Below are 6,487 nucleotides of genomic sequence, written 5' to 3'. Positions count from 1 at the left end.
GGCAGTTTAATAACTATTATTATTTTTTGTTTCTTTTATTAATAATCTTAATTATAAAGTACTAAATTATTTTATCACATTTTATCATTTTTAATTACAAATGTATTACTATATTTATAATATATTTAAATATTTATTACATATTTACATGTATTTAAAGATTATGTAATTCCAGTTCAAAAAAAAAAAAGATTATGTAATTAAAAGGTAATTAAAATATATATTAAGTGATACGCTATTACATAATGTTTTCAAATTTGACCAGTCTACCATTAATTATGCTTAATTTATAAGTAAATATTATATGATTAATCAATCAATTTTAAAAGTCGTTCTATTATTATTACTCAATTTTAATTTATTTTAATAAAATTACTTGACTTAATTTTATTTCAGAAAAGTCACTCAGACATGTACAACTTTTTACATTCTTCATTAAATTATATTATGTCTTCTGTTTAATTTAATTATTTGTATTTAAATTTAGAATTTCAAAAAAAAAATCTCTTTATAACAAATAAGAGTTAAAAAAAATAATTTATAACAAAGTTCTTGAATTTAGTCCGTATCATTTTAGTACTAAATAATTTAATTTTTAAGATTTTACTCTATTAATATTTGTAATTATTTAATTCTTTTAATTTGAGTTGAATAATTGTGAGTGGTAGGCTAAACTTATATTTAATTTTGTTCCCAATGTCTTGAATAATTGTTGCCAAAAGTTGCTAAGGAAAATCTTGTCAATGTCACTAACTATAGAGGTAGGCAACAATATAACTTGAAAGACTATATCCATGAACATCTTGGCCACTTTCTCATCAGTAAAAGGATGTGACATAGACATAAAATATACAAATTTAATAAATCTATCTATTACCACCAAAATAACACTCTTGCCTTCAGATAAGGGAAATTGTTCAATAAAGTCCACAGAAATGAGAGTCCAAGCTTGTGTAGGGATTGCCAATGGCTGAAGCAAGCCTGGATATGGCACTGGCTCTCCTTTGCATCTTTGACATACATCACACTTTCTAATTCAATTCTCCATCTGCTCAGTATTCTGAGCTAGAAAAAATACTATAACTGTCTTTGATAAGTTGCTTTAACACTAGAGTAGCCACCTATTGAGAAATCATGAATAGTAACAAACAACTTTTGTAGTAAATCAAAACAATCCCCAATATGCAGCTTCCCTTTTCTTTTTTTATCTCAATATGCCTCCTTAATAGTTGTAATTAGGCTTGGCATTAGCATCCACTAGCAGATTTTCAATAATGGTCTTCACAAGGGAATCATTCTCATAACTCCTTTGGACCTCCTGTTGCCATAATGGAACTATAGTAGAAATAGCTTGAATTTCACCTTCAAGTTGAGGGAGAGTAAATCTGGATAGTGCATCTGCAGTTTTGTTTTCATGACCTGCTCTATAGTTAATGATATAGTCCAATCCAAGCAACTTGGTTATACCCTTCTATTGTACATAAGTGTTGAGCTTTTATTGAAATAAAAACTTCAAGCTCTCATGATCAGTACTAATAATAAAATGGGCACTTTCCTAGTAGTCTCTCCTCTTGCTTACTACCATGATCACTGGTAGCATTTCTATTTCATAAATGGACATTTCTTGACTTTTAATTTCTAATGACTTACTAAGATAAGTAATAAGCCTTCCCTCTTGCATCAGCACAACTCCCAAATCTTTATTGCTTGCATTAGTTTCCAACACAAAGGGTTTACTGAAATCAAGTAATGCGGTAGGAGCTAAGATCATCAACTGCTTCAATCTTTTAAAGGTTGTTGTTGCTTCCTTAAACTAATAGAATGCGTTCTTTTTCAAAAGATTAGTTAAGAGCTTTGTTATTACTCCATAACCCTATATAAACTTCCTGTAGTATCCTGTTAAGTTCAAAAATACTCTGAAGGATTTAATTGAGATTGGTCTTAATCGTGCTGACATTGCCTCCACCTTTCTTAGGTTTGTACGAACACCATTTCCAGAAACTACATATTCCAAATACTCCACCTTCTGTTCAGCAAAGCTGCACTTAGATTTCCTTACATAAAGTTTCTACTATCTTAGTATGTTAAAAACTAAAGTCAAATGCTCCAAGTGTCCAGTCATATTTTTGTCGTAAATAAGGATGTCATCAAAGAAAACCAATATAAATTTTCTCAAATAGGATGCAAAGAAATGGTTCATAAGGGCTTGGAAGGCTAAAGCATTTGTTAATCCAAATTGCATAACCTTGAACTCATACAGGCCTTAGTGGGTTCTAAAGGTTGTTTTTGGCATGTCATACTCTAATATTCTTATTTGGCGATAATCTGCCCTTAGATCCAGCTTAGAAAAAATTGTTGCCTCTTGTAACTCATATAGCAAGTCATCTATAATGGGTATTAGAAATTTATTTTTGACAGTGATATCATTCAATTATATATAATCAAAACAAAATCACCATAAATTATCTTTCTTTTTTATCAATAAAACATGTGATGCAAAGGGGCTATGACTAGGTTGTATTATATCATTGCTCAGTATTCCCTTAACTTGCTTCTCTATCTCATTCTTTTGGAAATAGTTGTATCAATATGGTATCAAGTTTATAGGTTTGGAAATGGGTTTCAGCTCAATAGAATGATTATAGTATCAATAAGGGGGCAACGATTTGGATTCTTTAAAAATATCAGCTTGTTATTCTAACATATTTTGTAGAGACTGAGATATATTTGGATCATTTTTAACATTTTCATCATTAACAACAATTGAATGTAAAGAAAAAAAGTTGAGAACACATACTAATAGTGCTTTTCTTTAATATTTTCTGCAATTATTTCCCAGTCATCAGTTTGAGTACCCCTTACTCGGTAACTCCTGCCAACTCAATTATCTTCCCATTCTTTTTTGAAGGAAACTTTTATATTCTCATAGTCAAATATAATGGGATTGTGAGCTCTCATTCAATTAGTTCCAAGAACCATGTGATAATCTCCCAGGTCCAACATTCTCATATTGAAAAAGAAGGCATGCCCTTGAAGGAAACTTTTTTATTCTCATAGTCAAATGTAATGGGATTGTGAGCTCTCATCCAATCAGTTCCAAGAACCATGTGATAATCTCCCAGGTCCAACATTCTCATATTGAAAAAGAAGGCATGCCCTTGAAGGAAACTTTTTTTATTCTTATAGTCAAATGTAACGGCATTGTGAGCTCTCATCCAAATAATCTCTCAGGTCCAACATTCTCATATTGAAAAAGAAGGCATGCCCTTTTATTGACTATGAAAATCCCACACATTTGAACTTGCTTGTCATCTTATGTCCATTGGCCACAGTAAGAGTCAGTGGTGGTGTCTTGACAATTCCATATCCCAACTCCTTGGCCATTTTAAAATCAAGAAAGCTACAAGTGCAATTACTATCAATTAATATCATTCTGGATTGTTTATCTACCTTTCCTTCAATCTTTACAATACTTACTGGCATGCTTCCATCCAAGACATGCATCGATCTCTCAACCTTGCCAAGGTCTTCTTCCCATTCAAATTCATCTTTCCAATTGGCCTTATTATTCCCAATATTCTCCTCCTCAGCCTGTAATGCCAACATTTGTTGCTTCTTGCACTGATGACCTGTATAAAACCTCTCACCGTATTTAAAATAGTTACCACTACCCTTTTTGGTATCATTAAAAATGGTTTTAGAAGGCAACGGGTGCTTGTTTGTTGATGCTAGTCACAGAGCAAGCAGACTTAAAACTAGAGCATGTATTCTTAAAAGGATACATGGGATTGTTAAAACTGGAACAGGGCATAGAGTACTTTGGCCTTTTGAGTATTGCTTCAATGAATTGCTCTTGTAATTTAGCTTGTTCAAAAGCCTGCAATAATGAGTCAAGTTTGAATATCCTCACCAAGGGACTTCCTTATTCAATCCACTAATGAAACTTGAAATGAAGAGTGTCTCAAACAATCCCGGGTTATATTTCACCGTTAAAGATTTGAGCTCTTCAAACTTCTCTTGATACTCCAACACAGAACCTTCTTGACAAAGTTTGTTGAACTCCTCAACCACATCACTTACATTCAACTCTTTGAATCTCTTGAATAAAGCCTCAGAGAACTCATTATCACCTGGTCTTTGGCTTTGTTACTTGCTAACCTTAAAACAAATTGTTTGCCTTGGCTTTTGATTTTCTTCCACCCTATAAATCTAGAAATACTTCTCGCATTTTCTTACCTAACCTCTGGGATTGGATCCATCAAATTGGAGAATTTCAACCCTCAATTTCATCCCTGAATTGCTAGAATTAGCTTACCCATTATTCTATTGGCTTCCACTTGAATTGTTTTTCTCCTTCCCTTTTGGAAAGGGTAGAATCCCTCTTAATTCACTATGACTATTCGCAATTTCAATTGGATTCGTCTTAAACCTATTCCCATTACCTACAGAGTCAGTTTCAGGGACAATAGTTTCTTTGTCCTTACCTTGTGAAACTTTTATGATCTCCATCATTTGACTCATCATCATTTGCATCTTCTGCATTCCAAAACTCAACTCCTCGATCTTCTAATTTTGAGACTGCATTTGTTCTTCCAAACTTTTGCAACCTCAGATTATCGAATGCCATCGCCGTTTTCTTCCTCGCCACTTGATTATTCCTGCAACAGTTGGATCGTCAGTCTCCTCAGAATCTTAATGCTCTGATATCAATATGTTAGGGTGAAGCCTCATACACCTCGAAGGAGAATTGAACAAAAGAGAAGAGAAAGAGAGAAAGAAGGGTGAGAGAGAGAGAGAGATTGATTGTATTATTAATATTGAATGCACATACAAGATTAGTAAGTCTCTCTTATACACTAAGCTTCTCGCCAATAGAACCGTTCTCAACTAATTTACAACAGTTCTTTAACTACTTGTAACTAACTGCTAGCAATCTAACTACTAACTACTCCAGCTAACGGACTACTAATTTGAGCTACAAATTCCTTATTTTTATTTCTTCTCTCAGTTCCAGTCATAATTAGAGATGAGCTGTATTCGATTTAAATCGAAAAAATCGATCGAACTAAATTAATTTAAAAATTTGATTTGGTTTTTTATTCATTTCAATTCAGTTCAATTTTTAATTTCAGAAATTTTGGTTATTTCGGTTCGATTCGATTTTGATAAAAAAAATCAAAAAAATTAAATCGAACCGATTAGTGATAATAATATGTTTTTCAATAATATTGAGAAATTAAATCATATTAAGATTAAAATATTTAATTAAATTTTAAAATACTAAAAATAAAGTGTAAAAAATAAAAAAATCATTAAAAATCAAAACCGATCAAACCGAACTGAATCGAACTGAATCAAACTGATTCGATTCGATTCGGTTTTTTATCAAAATCGGTTCGATTCGATTTTTATAAACACTAAAATTTCGTTTTTCAATTTATTTAGTTCGGTTTAATTTTGAACCGAACCGACCGAATGCTAACTCCTAACCCTAGTCATAACATCACCTCCGGATGGAGAGTATTCTTGTCCTCAAGAATAAGAGCAGACAGAAAATTATTGGGAAATAAATTCTTTATCTTCCCAAGTTACTTCTTCTGGCATTAAGGAATCCCACTGAATCAAAACTTAGGCTACCTTCTTATCGTGCCAGAAAATTGTCCCCATACTCAAAATTGCCACAACAGCTACCATGAAACTTTTTCATAAGCACCTACGCAAAACTGCATGAGTAAATTGGCCTTGGCCCACCTTCTTCTTCAATAATGAAACATGGAACACATTATGGATGATTGATATTTTGGAAATATGTGCGTTAGAGATCTAACATAGTATAAATAATAGATAATTTAATTAATTAAAAGTTGTTATATTACCATTAGTTTTTGATAATCATTCCATTCTCAAGAAGTCGAGAATATGATGACGAAATGTATTTCTACAAAATGATATAAAATGTTCATAGTTGTAGGATGCCTCATTGAGAATGATTTATTCAGAGTAGATTGCCATCTTTATTTGTCTCTACTAATCAATATAGTGATATTGATTATAATACATATATAAGAATTAATCTTGGCAAGATTAATTAACTAATTAAATTATTTTAATTAATAAATTTAGATAGCAATGTAAGTTGCAAGTCCTAATATGATTTGAGCTAAATTCAATAAATTAAATTGATAAAGACAATGAATTCATATGATGATTTCGTCTATATAGAACATGAATCTTAATAAAAAAGGAATAAATTCATATGATAAATTTTATCCATACTCTTAAAAAATAAGATTAATTCATATGATAAATTAAAATCATATAAGACATGGGCTTGAAATTAAGAAGATAAAAATATTTTATTGAGTCATATTTAATATGGACTTGATTCAATATGATACGGGTCTTAAGAATGTTTTGATGGAATTAAAAGATTAAATCTTGTTCTCTTAATAGATTTCAAATTAAATATTAGTCTATTTCATATTCA

This window comes from Manihot esculenta, chromosome 2 (genome assembly GCF_001659605.2).
Source record: "Manihot esculenta cultivar AM560-2 chromosome 2, M.esculenta_v8, whole genome shotgun sequence".
NCBI lineage: Eukaryota > Viridiplantae > Streptophyta > Magnoliopsida > Malpighiales > Euphorbiaceae > Manihot > Manihot esculenta.
The sequence above is the reverse complement of the archived record's forward strand: the minus strand, read 5'-3'. Positions refer to the sequence as shown.